At 46.2% G+C, this 16,389-nt stretch overlaps 1 protein-coding gene across 2 annotated transcripts in view; it reads left to right on the top strand.

Moving 5' to 3' along the window:
• RPL7L1 (ribosomal protein L7 like 1) overlaps positions 1–13,479 on the top strand; it is a 92,839-nt gene extending 79,360 nt beyond the window's left edge. For both annotated transcript variants that reach the window (XM_033938524.1, XM_033938523.1), the window contains one exon: positions 12,150–13,479. The gene's annotated coding sequence lies outside the window, so the exon portion shown is untranslated. The remainder of the gene's footprint in view (positions 1–12,149) is intronic.
• The last annotated feature ends 2,910 nt before the right edge of the window (positions 13,480–16,389 follow it).

The following is a 16,389-nucleotide window of genomic DNA, read 5'->3' as shown; positions in this document are numbered from 1 at the left end:
AAGCCTATCAATCTGCCTGCATACCTCTTCTAGACTGACTGTCAACCCGGTCAGTTTCCCATCTTCATTTCATGCATATAGTCTCTCTGCTTCTGGTATGTTGCGTATATCCTTTTCAGTAAATACAGATGCAAAAAATGTGTTCAGTTTGTCGGTGATGGCTTTGTTCTCCTTTAACACTCCCTTTATTCCATGATCATCCAACGCCCCCACCACTTCCTTCGCGGGTTGTTTCTCCTTAATATATCGAAAAAACGGCTTGAAGTTTTTTGCCTTCTTGGCTATTTTTTCCTCGTAGTCTCTTTTGGCCTCTCTTAAGAACATAAGAACTGCCATATCCGGATCAGACCTTCGGTCCATCAAGTCCGGCGATTCGCACATGTGATGGTCCAGCCAGGTGTACATCTGGTGTATTTTTAGTCACCCATATCCCTCTATGCCTCTCGTAAGGAGATGTGCATCTAGTTTGCTTTTAAATCCTAGAACGGTTGATTCCGCAACAACCTCCTCAGGGAGGGCATTCCAGGTATCCACCACTTGTTGCGTGAAGCAGAACTTCCTGATATTTGTCCTGGACTTGTTCCCCCTTAGCTTCAGTCCATGTCCCCTTGTCCGTGTCACATTGGACATTGTAAATATTTTTTTTTCTGCTCTATTTTGTCGATTCCTTTCAGTATTTTGAAAGTCTCGATCGTATCCCATCGCAGTCTCCTTTTCTCAAGGGAGAACAATCCCAGTCTCTTAAGTCGTTTCTCGTATTCCAAGTTCTTCATACCCTTTACTTGGCTCTTTTCAAAAATCTAATCACCTCCCATTCTCTAGTATCCTGTCCCTCTCTATCTTCTCAGTCCCTCTCCTATATCCTTTCATTGTAGTTCCTTTCCTCTTAACTCTGTAAACCATGCCGAGCTCTGCGCTTGCGGAGATGGCGCGGTATACAAACCTAAGGTTTAGTTTAGTTTAGCTTTATTAGCTTCGTTGCTCATGTCTGCACCCTCTCCAGCAGTTTTATATCCTTCTTTAGGTTGGGAGCCCAATGTTGGACACAGTATTCCAAGTGTGGTCTGACCATTGCTCTATAAAGCGGCATTATAACTTTCTCCGATCTACTCGTGATTCCTTTCTTTATCATGCCTAACATTCTATTTGTTTTATTTGCCGCTGCCGCGCATTGTGCCGACGGCTTCAGAGTCCTATCTATTAGTACACCCAGGTCTTTTTCTTGTTCACTCTTACCCAAAGTTGCACCAGACATTCTATACTCGTGTTCCTTGTTCTTTCTGCCTAAATGCATTACCTTGCACTTTTCCACATTAAACTTCATCTGCCATTTCTCCGCCCATTTCTCTAACTGACACAAGTCACTCTGGAGTTCCTTGCTATCCTTTTGCGATCTGAATGCCCGGCATAGCTTTGTGTCGTCTGCAAACTTGATGATCTCACTGGATGTTCCTTCTTCTAGGTCATTGATGAAAATAAATAAGATGGGCCCAAGTACCGAGCCCTGGGGTACACCGCTAGACACTTTCTCCCAGTCTGAGAACTTCCCATTTATGCCCATTCTCTGCTTTCTGTTCTCCGGCCATTTGCCTATCCATCTTAGTATATTTCCCTCTATTCCATGGCTTTGTTGTTTTCTGAGAAGTCTCTCATGTGGAACCTTGTCGAACGCTTTCTGGAAGTCCAAGTATATTATGTCCACCGGTTCTCCACTATCAATTTGTTTGTTCACGGTCTCAGAAAATTGAAGTAAATTCGTCAAACATGATTTCCCTTTCCTGAAGCCATGTTGACTGGCTCTCATCAGGTCGTGTGTATCCAAGTGCCGGACTATGCTATCCTTAATCAGTGCCTCAACCATCTTTCCAGGGACAGACATAAGACTCACAGGTCTGTAGTTGCCCGGTTCTCCTCTTGATCCTTTTTTGAAAATAGGCATGACGTTCGCTATCTTCCAGTCGTCCGGTATCTGTCCTTTTCTAATTGACAGGTTGGCACGTTTTTGCAATAGTGATTTCAACCTTCAATTCTTTTAAGACTCTCGGGTGAATTCCATCTGGTCCAGGGGATTTGTCACTTTTAAGTTTGTTGATCTGGTAGTATATCTGGTCCAAGTCCACTTCTACTGTGGCTGTCCTCTGTTACTCCTTTGAACACTTTCACTGCTTCTGGTATTGTTGCGGTGTCCTCCTTCGTAAAGACAGACGCAAAGAAGGAATTTAGTCTGTCTGCAATTTGTTTGTCTTCCTTGATGTACCCTTTTCTTCCCTGGTCATCCAGTGGTCCCACCGCCTCTTTTGCGGGTTTTTTCCATTTTACTTATCTAAAGAAGGGCTTGAAATTTTTGGCCTGTTGCGCTATTTTCTCCTCAAAGTCCTGTTTGGCATCCCTCACTGCCTTGTGACACTTCTTCTGATCATCTTTGTGTTTGTTCCAAGCTTCGGTCGTTTTTGTGCATTTCCATTTTTTAAAAGAGTCCTTCTTTTCTTTTATGGCTTCCTTCACCTCTCTAGTAAGCCATGCCGGTTCTCCTTTGCCTTTAGTTTTCCTTTCTTTGGAAATCCGCGGAATGTAGAGATTTTGTGCTTCCATGATAGTATTTTGCAGTAGGGACCATGCCTGATCCACTGTTTTAGCTTTGTCCATCTTTTTCTTGAGCCGTTGTTTCACCATGGCTCTCAAGTTATCGTATCTTCCCTTTTTAAAGTTTAAGGTCGTGGTTAAGGTTTTGGTACATTTCCCTTTCCCGATGTCAAGTTTAAAGTTGATCGTTATGATCACTCGTCCCCAGCGGGACCATGACTTCTACTTCTTTTGTCGGTCCCGTAATGCCATTTAGAACCAAGTCCAAGGTGGCGTTTCCTCTCGTCGATTCTCCCACCATTTGTTCCAGGAAGCAATCCCCTAGCACCTCCAGGAACTTGGCCTCCTTGCTGCAGTTCGAGGTTCCCAGGTTCCAGTCTATCCCCGGGAAATTGAAGTCTCCCATGATTATTACATTACCTGTCTTACATTCTTGTTTAATTTTCTCTATCATTTCTGAGTCTTTCTTCTCCGTCTGTCCTGGGGGTCGATAGTAAAGGCCAATTTTTGTGTCTGCACCATTGTGTCTAGGAATCTTGATCCAGAGGGACTCCAGCTCCTCTTTCCTTTCCATCATAGCCTCTTTAACAGATTCTACTCCTTCCTGAACATATAGGGCAATACCTCCATCTTACTGCCCTACTCTATCTCTTCTGTATAGTTTGTATCCCTGTAGTACCGTGTCCCATTTGTTTTCATCATTCCACCATGTTTCTGTTATGCCAATGATTTCCAGTTAATCATGTCTTGCTATTCTCTCTAATTCTCCCATTTGTTTCTCAGACTTCTAGCATTCGTATACATACATTTGAGTTCCCTTTGTGTTACCTTCTTAGACTTTCTAAGCTTAGCAGTCTCTACTGTTTCTTTCATGGTATCCTTTTCTGCTCCTGTGCTGTCTCCCTTATTTGCTTTGTGGTCGTCCCCTCCCATGTCTGAGTAGTTGTCCGTAGTTCCTTCTTCAGGGCATCCTGTCGCCTGGGCCATCGACTGGTGGTCGACTGTCGGCTTTCCCCTGTCCTTTAGTTTAAAGCCTTCTCGATGGCTCTCTTCATGTTGCCTGCCAATACTCTTGCTCCTTCCTTGTTGAGGTGTAGTCTGTCCTTTCTGTAGTACTTGCTTTTTCCCCAGAACGCCGTCCAGTTGCGCACAAAGTCAAAGCCTTCCTCTTCACACCATCGTCTCATCCAGGCGTTGATCGCTTGCAATTCCTCTTGTCTCTGTCCATCCGCTCTTGGTACCGGGAGGATCTCGGCGAAAGCTACCTTCACCTCCTTGATCTTCAGTTTTCTTCCGAGTGGGTGGAGCTGGCCCTTCATTTTTTCCCTGTCATACTTCCGTCCGCTCACATCGTTAGTTCCCACATGGATAAGCACAGCAGTGTCCTCTTCCTTGCGCTGTCTATGATCCTGGAGATCCTGTTTGCCACATCCTTCACTCTTGCTCCAGGCAGGCTCCTCTCTCCCTCCTGCGGTGTGGCTGTCCACATGACGTATAATGGAGTCTCCTACAATGATCCCCATCTTCTTTATTTGGGGTTCCTTGGGGGTCGTAAGTCCACATCCATGGTGTAGGGCCAATCTTCTTCCTCCTGCGATACGTTTGAAGTTGTTTTCGGCTGTTTGTGTGGGGGGACATCTTCATGCGTTCTCTCTCTTTCTCCTGGTGTGCGGTCATCCCCTATCTCAGCTTCAGTCTCTTCTGAATTTGTAGGGGTGTCTTCTCTCCTCTTGTCCAGGCCATCTTCCTGGGTTGCTCAGGTACAATTCTCCAGCCCTGGGATCTCCACATGTTGCTGGTGAGCCTCCTCGATGAATCTTTCTAGCTCCTTGATCTCTTCGTTTGCACTGAACTCCACTAGAAACTGCTCCTGTTCGCGGACTCTATCTTCAAAGGTGAGGAGTTCTTTTAGTTCAATCACTGTCTCCTCTAGTAGTCGGACTTGCTGTTTCAAGCTATCCAGCTCCTTGCACCGACTACAAATGTATGCCCGAATCCCCGAAGGGAGGTAGTCATACATATTGCAGCCGGTACAGAAGACTGGAAAGCTCATCTTCTGACTTCCTTGAGCTTCCATTTCTCGCTTCCCTTCTGAGCTGTCTGAGTGATTTGTTGTGAACCTTCTGTCTCTGTCAACTGGGTGTTTAATGACTTCCTGTCAGCTGTCTTCCTGGTTGTTGTGAGTCTGATGGTGTGGCTGTGTTGGTACCTGTGAGTGCTTGTGTCCCCTCTAGGTGTGTGGTATGTGAGAATGTGTGCCCTGCTGTGTAGCAAGCTAAAAACTAGGACTTGTAGCTTTTGTTTTAAGCCGCTCTGCTTGTGTGTGTGTGTCCTTTTTGTGCTTGGCTCCTCCTTACCTTCAGTGCCTGCTGCTTTCTTACCTTGCTGTCCTTCCCTGGTGCCCTTGGTTGTACTTTTTCAAGTTTTTGTCCGTTTTTGACCTTTTCCATTCCTTAAACAAAGTCTTCTTGTCTATGATCGCTACCTTCACCACTACAGTGAGCCATGCCAGTTCCATGTTCTTTTTCCTCTTGGATCCCTTGTTGATACGCGGTATATATAGATCTTGCGCCTCAGTGACTGTGTCCTTAAAAAGGGACCATGCTTGCGCTAGCGTTTTTACAGTGCTTATCCTTTTCTTAATCTTCCCCACCATGAGTTTCATCCCTTCGTAATTTCCTTTTCGGAAGTTCAGTGCCGTGGCCATCATTTTGGATTGATGTTTTGCCTCTGTGTCCAGGTTGAAGCGGATCATATTGTGATCACTGGTTCCCAGCATCCCTTCTACTTCTACTCCTTGCGCTGGTCCTCGTAGTCCATTTAGAATTAAGTCCAGGATTGCATTTCCTCTCGTATTTTCCTTGACAAGTTGTTTAAGGAAGCAATCACCTACAGCATCCATGAACTTGATCTCCCTACCGCAGCCAGAGGTGCCTAGGTTCCAGTCTATCCCTGGATAATTGAAGTCACCCACAATAACTGCATTACCTCCCTTGCAGTTGCGTTTAATCTTGTCCATCATTTCAACATCAATTTCTTCGGACTGCCCTAGGAGTCGGTAGTAGATGCCGATCTTCATTTCCATTCCATTTGTTCCCGGAATTTTGACCCAAAGGGAGGTAGTCATACATATGGCAAACGGTACAGCAAACTGGGTAGCTCAACATCCTTCTTCTGTCTGCTACTTCCATTGCTGTTCGCTTGCTGGTCTGCTGTCTGAAGTGGCTTCTCCCTTCTTACTTGTTGCTTGTGTGTCCTCTGTATCTGCTGTGGTTGCCCTCTGCTCTGCTTGCTTGTGTGTTCTCTGTGTCTGCTATGGTTGCCCTCTGCTTGCTTGTGTGTCCCCTGTGTCTGCTGTGATTGCCCTCTATTCTGCTTGCTTGTGTGTTCTCTGTGTCTGCTGTGGTTGCCCTCAGCTCTGCTTGCTTGTGTGTCCTCTGTGTCTGCTGTGGTTGCCCTCTGCTTGCTTGTGTGTCTTCTGTGTCTGCTGTGGTTGCCCTCTGCTTGCTTGTGTGTCTTCTGTGTCTGCTGTGGTTGCCCTCTGCTCTGCTTGCTTGTGTGTCCTCTGTATCTGCTGTGGTTGCCCTCTGCTCTGCTTGTGTGTCCCCTGTGTCTGCTGTGGTTGCCCTCGGCTCTGCTTGCTTGTGTGTCCTCTGTGTCTGCTGTGGTTGCCCTCTGCTCTGCTTGCTTGTGTGTCCTCTGTGTCTACTGTGGTTGCCCTCTGCTCTGCTTTGCAGTGACTCTTCCCTCCTTAAGGCCCTTCGCAAAGGCACGCCGAACAGCTGAACACTGTTGGCTACTTCCCTTTTAAGGGGGAGCTCCAGATCCGAGATTCGCTGATGTCAGAGGGGTGGGCGGAGCTACCTCTCGCTGCTGTCCCTCTCGCCTGCCTTCTCCTGCCCTTCCCCTTCTTACTCTGTTTTTCCTCCTGCCTCCCGATTTCTCCTGGATGCCCTGCTCTCTGGGCTGCTGTGGTGTTCTCGCCGTTGGCTCCTCCCCTTTTAAGGGGGAGTTCCGGATCTGAGGTTTGCTGAGGGATGACTTTGATGACCCTGCCCCATCACTTCTAGTTTAAAGCCTTCTTCAGGAGATTAGCCAGCCTGCCACCAAAGGCACTTCTTCCCTTCTTTGATAGATGTATACCATCCCTGCTCAACAGCCCTTGGATGAGGGAACTTTTTAAAACCTGGAGACAGATATATGTGCATTAGGATTTAACTACAGTAGAAAAGTGTTTTACATTAACAGACAGAGAAAATTAACTGTTACATATAATGTCAGATAGATAAATTAAGCTTATACACAGATTCTTAGAAGAGAAAGGGTCTCCCCCACCACATTGAAAAGAATCAGTCCAAATTTCAAAGTAAAAAAAAAAATCCATAAGCCATTATTAAAATGGATTTGGGGCAATCCACTGCTTATTCCTAGGATAAACAGCATAAAATCTGTTTTACTGTTTGGGATCTTGCCAGGTATTTGGGACCTGGGTTGGCCACTGTTGGAAACAGATACTGGGCTTGATGGACCTTTGGTCTGTCCCAGTATGACAACTTCTATGTTCTTATGTTATAGCATTTAGAGGTTGTGGGATTAATTGATATAATATAGGATACTATACTGGGAAAAAATTTCCAGGAAAACATACCATAGAGCAAGATATACAAAGTGTTGTCTCTCCTTTAATGTTGGGAGTAGAAAAATGCTTATTATTCAAGCCTCTAATTGAATTGAATATCCAAACCTTACACAATATGGCAGCAGTTTGGTTGAAAAGAAGGTTGTATAATAGCCTAAGAGCTGCCATCCTAGGAGGAAACATTTCAACCCTTTGGCCATTTCACTTTGGAATGCCCTTTAGGGCTGTGGTCAACCTTTTCTCTAGTTTCATAGAAACATAGAAGATGACAGCAGAAAAGGGCTACAGCCCATCAAGTCTGCCCACTCTGCTTACCCACCCCCTGTCTATACCCTAATGACCCAATTTCCTTATCTTGACCCTCGTAGTGATCCCACATGGGTATCCCATTTATTCTTAAAGTCTGGCACGCTGTCTGCCTCGATCACCTGCACTGGAAGCTTGTTCCAATGATCAACCACTCTCTCTGTGAAGAAATACTTTCTGGTGTCGCCATGAAATTTTCCGCCCCTGAGTTTGAGCGGGTGCCCTCTTGTGGCCAAGGGTCCCTTGAGAAAGAAAATATCATCTTCCACTTCGACACGTCCCGTGAGGTACTTAAATGTTTCGATCATGTCTCCCCTCTCCTTACGTTCCTTGAGAGTGTAGAGCTGCAATTTGTTCAGTCTCTCTTTGTACAAGAGACCCTTGAGCCCCGAGATCATCCTGGTGGCCGTTGGATGGACCATTCGGGTCTTTATCTGCCGTCATCTACTATGTTATGTTACTATGTTACTATGTCCGCTGAACCGATTCAATTCTGCGCACATCTTTACTGTAATGTGGCCTCCAGAATTGTACACAGTACTCCAGATGAGGTCTCACCATGGCCCTGTACAACGGCATTATGACTTCAGGCTTTTGGCTGACGAAACTTCTATTGATACAACCCAATATCTGCCTTGCCTTAGATGAAGCCTTCTCCACTTGATTGGCAGTTTTCATGTCTGCACTGATGATTACTCCTAAATCTCGTTCTGCTGAAGTCCTAATTAAAGTTTCTCCGTTCAAGAAGTACGTCTTGCATGGATTTCCGCTTCCGAGGTGCATGACCTTACATTTCTTAGCATTGAAGCCTAGCTGCCAGGTTGAGGACCAACTTTCCAATCAATGTAAGCAGGTCCTGCGCCATATAATTCTGTAAACTGCATTCACTTACTATATTACATAGTTTGGCGTCATCGGCGAATAGTGTTATTTTACTTTGAAGCCCTTGAGTCAGATCCCCTATGAATATGTTGAAAAGGAGTGGACCCAGGACCGAGCCCTGCGGCACTCCACTGGTCACCTCCGATGTTTTAGAGAGGGTACCATTAACCACCACCCTCTGAAGTCTGCCACTCAGCCAATCATTGACCCATGCAGTTAGTGTCTCTCCTAACCCCATCAATTCCATCTTGCTTAGCAGCCTGCGGTGTGGGACACTGTCAAAAGCTTTACTGAAGTCCAGGTACATGATGTCCAAAGACTCTCCCAAGTCCAACTTTCTTGTTACCCAGTCAAAGAAGCTGATGAGATTGGATTGGCAGGACCTACCCTTGGTGAATCCATGCTGACTGGGATCCCGAAGATTCCCTACATTCAAGATCGTGTCCAATTTGCTTTTAATTAGTGTTTCCATGAGTTTGCACACTATTGATGTGAAACTCACCGGTCTATAATTCGCAGCCTCTGCCCTGCAACCCTTTTTTATGCAGAGGAACGACATTAGCTAATTTCCAGTCCAGGGGAACTTTCCCCTTAGGGAGAGATTGAATAGCTCAGCCAACGGTTTCGCCAGGACATCGCTCAATTCTCTGAGCACTCTTGGGTGCAAATTGTCTGGTCCCATGGCTTTGTTCACCTTGAGTCTTGCCAGTTCACTGTAAACTTCACCTGGTGTGAACTCAAAATTCTGAAACGGGTCTTCTGTGCTTTGTGTTGCCTTCAACTGTGGACCGTGTCCCGGTGCCTCACAGGTGAAGACTGAGCAGAAGTATTCATTCAGTAGTTCGGCTTTATCGGAATCTGCTTCCACGTAACTTCCGTCTGGTGTTCCTTTTTCTGTCACTAATATACCTGAAGAAGGATTTGTCCCTCTTTTTAATGTTTTTTTGCCAGAATTTCTTCCACTCGAAGTTTTGCCTCCCTAACTGCCATTTTGACTGCTGTAGACCTGGTCCTATATTCTACCTTTGCCTCTCTTTTCTCTGTGCGCTTGTAGGAGAGAAACGCTTTTTTCTTCTCCTTAATGAGGTGCGAGATCTCCGCGGTGAACCATTGGAGTTTATTGTTTCTTTGTCGTTTATTTACTGATTTTATGAAGCGGCTAGTTGCTTCATGTATGGTTGATTTCAATGTTAACCACTTAGCTTCTACATCATCGGTCTCTGCTTGGTCCTGCAGCGTCCAATGGACGAAATCTCCCTTGCGTGTGAAGTCTGTGCCCCGGAAATTGAGTAACTTTGTTTTTGTGTTTGATCTAGGGAAGCCTTTCCTAAGGTTGAACCATACTATGTTGTGGTCGCTGGAGGCTAGCGTATCTCCTACTGAGACCTCTGAGACACTTTCCCCGTTGGTGAGTACCAGGTTGAGGATCGCCTGGGCCCTAGTGGGCTCCGTTACCATTTGTTTGAGACGTGCTCCCTTTATGGAGGTTAAGAGCCTCCTGCTACTGCTGGTTGTCGCTGAAAATGAGTTCCAGTCTGCATCAGGCATATTGAAGTCGTAGAGTGATATTCTCTATGTCTTCAATTAATTCTGCGTCCATGTCTTCCAGTTGTCTTGGGGGTCTGTATACCACACCTAGATACAGGCATTTTTCTCTGCCTCTTGCCAGGTTTACCCAGAGGGACTCCCCGGTGTACTTGACATCTGTGATCCTGGTGGTTTTGATGTCCTCTTTAATGTATAGAGCTACCCCCCCCCTCCTAACCTGCCCTCTCTGTCCTGTCGAAGTAGATTGTAGCCCGGTATAGCCATATCCCACCCATGTGAGTCCATGAACCAAATTTCAGATATTGCCACCACATCTAGGTCGGCATTCCTTATTTCAGCCTCCAATTCTAGAATTTTGTTACCTAAACTGTGTGCATTAACATACATGGCCCTCCATATCTTGTGGTTGCTAAGTTCCTGTGAGGCGTATCCTACCCGAGTCGGTGTGACTCCTAAAGAACTGTTTGCAATGTGGGTACTTACCTTGGACATGGAAGCGGAGTTTTGACTCACCTCATCAGGATAATACCTTTCTGCACTAATATGTGAATGGGTACCCTTCCCCGATTTACCTAGTTTAAAGCCCTGTGAAGCAGGCGGGTTAGTCGGTGTCCGAAGACGTTCTTACCCCTACTGGTCAGATGGAGTCCGTCTGGTCCCTGAAGTCCTTGTAGCGCTTCCCCATGGTTTAGGAATCCGAAGTTCATATCCCGGCACCATCCCTGTAGCCACTCGTTCGTCCTCAGGATATGTTCATCTCTGGCTCTTCCCTTGCCTCTAACTGGGAGGATCGATGAGAAAACCACCTGCGCTCCTGTCCGCTTCAGCCTCTCACCCAGTGCTCCAAAGTCTCTGGTGATGGTCTCCGGTGTGTTCCTGGCAGTGTTGTTGGTTCCTATGTGGACAAGAAGCATAGGAAAGTGGTCTTGGGGCGTGAGTAGTCTATCCAGACTGGCGGTGACATCTCGTATCCTGGCTCCAGGCAGACAGCAGACCTCCCTAGATTGCATATCCGATCTGCAAATTGGTCCCTCGGTGCCCTCAGCATGGAATCCCCGATGACTATTACTCTGCGCTTCTTTGGGGGGAGCCGGTCAGTTGTCCCTGGAGATGGAGCTGTGTGTTGGGCCTGCTCCTGTTCCTCATCGGCAGTTCCTTCCTGAAGAATCTGAAATCTGTTCCGCAGGGTGAGTTGAGGGGTTGATGTATAGCTGCCCTGTTTGTAAGAAGAAGGAGAAGATGAAGAGATTGAAAAGGGGGGGGAGTCTCCTATGTTTGCCCGTGGAGGAGGTCATCAGCTGCCAGGAGTCGGTGCCGCTAGCCATTTCCTGTATCCCAATTGTTGGTTTCAAAGCTGATGATTTGGACGTCTCGAGGATGGACTTGTCATGGGCCTGCTCGGTGATTTGGGACAGCTCCTGGACGACTCCGTCGATGTAGGCCTTGTCCTCTCGGATGCTTCTCAGGCGTATCACCTCCTCCCTGAGGCTCCTTAGTTCCTGCATGAGATCTCCATGCAGCTGCGCGGCCTCCTCTGTCTGTGTAGAGACTGTAGTGTAGCGCTGGGGGATGGACTCGGTCTGCACAGTTTCTTTAAAATATTTGATATGATTGCAATATCCAAATCCACTGCGATTTACAAAGATTAAAAATAAAAGATCGAACAAACAAAAGTTATGACAAAAAAATGCAATTGAGGGAGGGGGCTAAAAAAAAATTGGATTAAATACAATTCCAAAATAAATGAAAGAGGGTGGGAAAGGAGACAAAAGGTTAGGGAACGTTACCCACTTAATTTCTACTTAACAGTGTTCCTTGTCCAGATAAGTTCCAGAATGGCAATAGCAGTTTGGAGGAGAATATAAGGTCTAAGAAACCCTGTGGAAGTTCTGGGACTTTTATCAAGTAACAAAATAAGAGATTCTTATTTTTTTAAAGTGGAATTCTACATTTTTCTGTCTTTGCCTGTGTTTCCTTTGACCTTAGTCATAAGTGCCTTGGTTATTATGTATAACAGAGTTGTTAACTGTGAGAGACTATAAAATGGATTAAGGGAAGCATAATTAAAGAACTGTAAACTAGGGTGCATAAGGGGAAATTTTTTCTGGTAGATTAAAAAAAAAAGGGGAGTAAAACTTAAGTATATAAAACCTGTAGTGAAACGCCTGTGTCTGTTTTTCCTATTTCTTAGATGTCATGCAGAGGATTTTGCAGAACCTGAAGAATGATCACATGTGGGGAGTTGGCAAAGTAACCAGTTATTCCAAGTATTGCTTGCAGAGATTCATGAGGCTGGCACCCCCCCCATCGGAGAATTTTCTGTAAAATGGTTCCTGGGTGTATTGAACCCATGACCAGATAGCTTTTTAGGATATCCACAAGAAATATACAAGTAATAAATTTAGAGACAGCAGAACACATTTTTGTTTGGGAACTCCTAACCACAGCATCTCTCCATCCTTTTGCTACCATCCCCCTTCTTCCCTACCTCTCAACCCCCTTCCCATGGTCTTGTGGCATCTTTCTCCTTACTTCCAAGCCCCCATCCCCCAAGAGGGGGTCCAGTGTCTCGCCTTCCTTCCCCTGGAACAGTAACACTTCAGTAAGCATCAGAGAAGGTATATCACATCGCAACTGGCCAGTGTGAGGCCTTGAACATCTGTGCATGCTCAAAGCCTGTCAGCTCCTGCCCCTCCTTGATTTCCTGTTTGGAGGGATGGAAGTTGGCAGGCCTTGAGTATATGTGGAAGCTCAGTGCCCTCTCCCAACCAGCTGTAATACTGATGGTGGGTAATACTCACCTGGGGAAAGGGGGGTAAGAAGCTAAATGCTTTGCAATAGAGGGAGGGAAAGAAAATTTTGGCGGTGCCATGAATAAATCTCTATGCCGTTTGTCTCATGCTCAGTGAGTGACTGGAGTCAGTAAGACCGGTGTGTGAACCACTAGATTGAAAACTTAATTTGAGTAGAATTGCATTATCATTTCATATACAGCTCAGGGCGGCTTCACAATAAGATCAACCAAACATACTTGGGAATTACATCCTCTCACAATTCTTATATAAATTTCAAGCTTAAAAAATATATGTTTAAAACCTTTGATGTACATATTTCTGGAACATATAAGTTTTCAATGATTTTCAAAGGAATGCTTCCTGTGGATATGAAAAGGTTTTCTTTCAGCTTTGCCTTTGGATCTCTCGTATAAGTGGTGTTTGAACTGCTATAGTGGGGTAGTCCAGAGCTGTGTTCCGGCATCTTAGCAGTTGTAGCCTTTGGAAATCCCAGTTCTTCTGCTAAGTCATTTAGATGATTAGCTCATTCCAGCATTTAAGTGAAAATGCTCTAAACTAATGCTGTGTTGTAATAAGGGATTGTAGGTTTGCTGGATTTAACCCCAAGGGTTAGAAATTAGTTGCAAAACCATCACTGTTTAGTTCGTTACAGAATCCTGACTCTCCTCCATGTCACCTCCCCTTCGCCCAGTTTGACTTTTTCAATAAACAATTTTAAAAACTCTGTTACTGGACTGTTTACTTCACTTTTCTGCAACTAGCAAGCACAAGCGGACCCCCCCAGCCAGTCGGGTTTTTAATATATCCCTAATGAATATGCATGAGAGAGATTTGCATATAATGGAAGTGACAGGTATGCAAATCTCTCATGCATATTCATTAGGGATATCTTGAAAACCCGACTGGCTGCGGGGTCCCCAGGACAGGGTTGAGAACCACTGTTATAGATGATGCCAATGTTGCCAGCTGGAACACTGGCTGGAGAAATGTATCCAGAGCTGAAGGAGCTTTCAAGTGTGCAGAAATTCCTGCACCAACACTGTCAGCTGTTTGGTTTTCTGTGGAGTCCAATGGATGTCTGTCTGCTGCAGAAAATGTGAAGGAGTAACCTAATGGTTAGCACAGTGGTCTGAGAACGTGTGACTCCTTGTGACACAGGTACAAAATTAATTTAGATTGTGAGCCCACTGAGGACAGAGAAAGTATCTGTAAGTCATAAATGTAAACTGCGTTGGTTGTGCCATAGAAAGGCAGAATATCAAATCCATGACTCTTTACCTCCATTTCAAAAGCTTAGTTAATATTTTTGGATATTTTTATTGTTTGAGATTTGCACTGCTATGGCCTGCATTGTTGCTACATCAAGCAGAATTTCCAGGAGATTTTTCTACGCTGTGCAAGGCAGAAGATTCTAGTGTCTGACACCCACAAATTATGCTTTTGAGTCTGAAAACAACAGGCCCAATATTCAGAGTTTTAATCAGGCAAGAGAGGCTCTTGACCACTTAAATAACACTCAGCAGGCTGGCTGCTCTGTTCAGCAGCAATTAACTGGGCAATGTACATAAGAATAGCCTTAGAGCAGAAAATATTGTGATCACTGCTTCCCAGCGTCCCTTCTACTTTTATGCCTTGCGCCAGTCCTCGTAGTCCATTTAGAATTAAGTCCAGAATTGCATTTCCTCTCGTATTTTCCTTGACAAGTTGTTCCAGGAAGCAATCGCCTACAGCATCTAGGAACTTGGTCTCCCTACAGCAGCTGCAGGTGCCTAGGTTCCAGTCTATCCCTGGATAATTGAAATCACCCATGATAACTGTGTTGCCTCCCTTGCAGTTGCGTTTAATCTCGTCCATCAGTTTCTTCGGACTGCCCTGAGGTCTGTAGTAGATGCCGATCTTCGTTTCTGTTCCATTTATTCCCAGAATTTTGGCCCATAGAGACTATCTTATTTTTCATTTCCGGTGTGTTCTCTCCGGTAGACTCAATTCCCTCTTTGATGTATAGGGTAATACCCCCACCTTTTTGACCTACTCTGTCTCTACGGTATAGCTTGCATCCCGGTAGCACAGTGTCCCAGACGTTTTCCTCATTCCACCATGCTTTTGTGATGCTGATGATGTCAAGGTTATCTTTTTGTGCCATAGCTTCCAATTCCCCCATCTTATTCCTTAGGCTCCTTGCGTTCGTATACATACACTTGAGATTGCAGCCTATTACTTTCCTGCATTTCCTTCCCTCTTATGTTCTTATCTAGTGTAATTTAGGACACTGGTCTTTGACCAAAGGGCCGCCGCGTGTGCAGACTGCTGGGCATGATGTACCACTGGTCTGACCCAGCAGCAGCAATTCTTATGTTCTTGTGTCCCTTTCGATCCGTCAGGATTTCTGTCTTGCCTATGATCCAGTAAGTCTTCCCTGCTATCTTCCTGCATGGTTTCCTGAACCATCGACTCTTGGTCGACTGTCGGCTTTCACAATCTTGCTCTCTCCTGCCTCTTCTTCCCCTCTCCTATTCTCTCTTGCGCTTTTCTCTCCTGCTTCTCCTTTCCTGCCTCCTGCTGGCCTGCCCAAACCTGATTAACTCAGCTCTTTTGCCCCTCCCCTTTTATAGAGGAGCTCCAGTGGATAACGGGGGGTGGGCAGAGCTCCCTCTCGCTGATGCCTCTTGCTCTCTCCTGCCTTCTCTTCCCTTCTGTTCTCTCCTGCGCTTTTCTTTCCTGCTTCTCCTTTCCTGCCTCCTGCTTGCCTGCCTGTCTTTGTATTAACCTCTGTCCTTTTTATGCCCCAACATATGGTAGCACATTTGATTTATAGGTTTTCCAAATTTGAAAGTCACTCTTATTTCTAAAACTTCTTTAGCTTTCATTTAAGGCATGTGTTATATTTAAAATATGTTCTTTAAGGAGGAGTGACGTCACCAAAGAAGATGGAAGCCTAGACTAGAGACTCCATCTTTGCCCGATAGCTGCCCCGATCTCCCTCCAGCACGCAGCGGCTTTGCGCCTCTGTAGCCTGCGCCTGAGCGAGTGAACTCGCCATGATCACCCCATCGGAGTGCATTTGGGCAGTCCTTGAGTGACAGCTGGGCGGCTGATTGCTGGCCTGCTTCCCCAACGAACGGCGCCCGACCACGTTTCTTCCTGGCCAGCAGTGTAGTGGAAGACGGTATGGTGGGTTAGCGCGGCCCGCGTGTGCCTGCTGCAGAGTACTTCAGCACGGCTTGCCTAGACCGGGGGGAGCAGCAGTGAGGGTGCAGGGCATTCGGGCGCTTGCAGAGCCTGAGGGGAGTGCGTTCGGCACTGAATGGTGGCCTGAGTGGAACGCTGAGTCGGCAGCCTGCATAACACGCTCAGGAGGTGCTAGGCTCAGCCATTGGAAGGGGCAAGAGTTTGGCCCAGTCGGGGAAGGCTGGTTTCGTGCTCGGGGCCCCAGGTGTCCTGCCTTCCTGCCCTCGAGTGGGCACAGCCGCCTTTGCTTGTTAGTGGAGAGTCCCCGAGTGATGAGTGCTTGGGAGAGGGCCACAGCGGAGGGGATCCGAACAGAAAGCTGGTGGAGCCGCAGAGCTTGCTGCCTTGCCCACCTTGTGAGCCAACACCTGCTACCCTGTATTCCCGCAGTCGGCTGCCGGATGTGTA

Source organism: Geotrypetes seraphini, chromosome 3 (genome assembly GCF_902459505.1).
Source record: "Geotrypetes seraphini chromosome 3, aGeoSer1.1, whole genome shotgun sequence".
Classification (NCBI taxonomy): Eukaryota; Metazoa; Chordata; class Amphibia; order Gymnophiona; family Dermophiidae; genus Geotrypetes; species Geotrypetes seraphini.
The sequence above is the reverse complement of the archived record's forward strand: the minus strand, read 5'-3'. Positions and strand labels throughout refer to the sequence as shown.